Raw genomic sequence first — 1,731 nt, forward strand, 5'->3', positions numbered from 1 at the left:
TGGCACCTCACCCCAAAAACTCCACAAATCTGAGGCACATTAAATGCCTCCAAGTGAACCTTCACCACGCGAAAGCAGCATCAGATGTTTTACATAGGAGGTTCACAAACGAAGGCTTAGGTGTAGCCTTCATCCAGGAACCCTGGATATTAAGAGGTGACGTCAAAGGCCTTAATATAAAGGACGGTAAGATCATCTATGCCGCCAGCTGTCGCCCAAGAGCGGCGATGCTATTATGTAACAAACTAACGTTTCTCCCTCTTTCACAGTTCATTACGGCAGATCTCGTTGCGGTATGGGCCAAAATTCCTACTCCTAGGGGGGTGCAAGAGGCAGTACTTGCCTCCGCGTACTTCCCGGGTGAGGAGGAGATAGCCCCGACACCTGAGGTAAAGGCGCTTACGGATCACTGCCGGCAGAGTGGTATACCCTGGATCCTCTGCTGTGATGCAAATGCCCATAGCACTGTCTGGGGGAGCACCGACACCAACAAAAGGGGTGAGTACCTCCTTGAGTTTATAAGTAGTTATAATATAAGTATTATAAACCATGGCAATGAACCAACGTTCAGGAACGCTATTAGAGGGGAAGTCTTAGATCTTACTCTAAGTAGTCAGAACATGGCAGCGTCTGTCACAAACTGGCGCGTCTCAGGGGAGGTATCAATGTCGGACCATATGCACATAGAATTCGACATTGGCCACTTTCCTGAGCATGAACTAGTTTTTAGAAATCCCAGAAAAACGAACTGGGAATTCTTTCGCTTTATCATGGAAGAAGGTGGAAACAGCCATGGTGGTCAAATTACGACTGCGCACGAGCTTGAAACTGAAGCTGAACAGCTTCATTCAGACATTGGAATAGCTTTCAATAGTAGCTGTCCCCAAGGAAAGGTAAAATCCAAACGTGATGTGCCTTGGTGGAGCAAGAAGCTTGAGCAAATGAGATGCCAAGCCAGAAAACTATTCAATAGAGCAAAGAATACGGGTGATTGGAATCCGTACAAACTTGCACTAACTTCTTACAACAAAGAATTGCGGAAATCCAAAAGAGCTAGCTGGCGAAACCACTGCGAGGAAATAAAGAGCCTCCCAGAGGCTGTACGCCTCCAAAAAGCTCTAAATAGGGAACACAAAAATACGATCGGCACTCTACAGAAACCAGATGGTAGTTATACTCAGCATCCGGGAGAGACTTGCAGACTTCTGCTAGACACTCACTTCCCGGGCTGCAAAGCGGGCTATTATCTACCGGAATTGGGTGTCCCAGCACGCACTTCTGGTAGAGAGCAAAGCCTTGCAACTAAACTTACCACGGTAGAAAGAGTGCAATGGGCGGTATCTACCTTCAGCCCATACAAATCACCAGGACCAGATGGGGTCTATCCTTGTCAACTCCAACAAGGTAGTAACTACATAGCCCCAGTACTCTCCAGACTATACAGAGCGTCGCTCCTACTGGGTCACATTCCCAGTAGATGGACTGAGGCTAAGGTGGTATTTTTACCGAAGGCAGGTAAACCGGAGCAAATGCCTTCATCCTACAGACCAATTAGCCTCAGCTCCTTTCTCCTAAAAGGCATGGAGAAAATCTTGGATCAACATATCAGAGAAGTCAACCTAGCGGAACGACCACTGAATAAGAACCAATTTGCCTATCAACCAGGCAAGTCCACTGAGACTGCCATTCACAGCCTTACATCGAAAATCGAAAAGGCTCTGGAGTCTAAGA

Source organism: Rhagoletis pomonella, unplaced genomic scaffold, assembly GCF_013731165.1.
Source record: "Rhagoletis pomonella isolate Grant_MI unplaced genomic scaffold, Rhpom_1.0 Rhpom_scaffold_00021, whole genome shotgun sequence".
Taxonomy (NCBI): Eukaryota; Metazoa; Arthropoda; class Insecta; order Diptera; family Tephritidae; genus Rhagoletis; species Rhagoletis pomonella.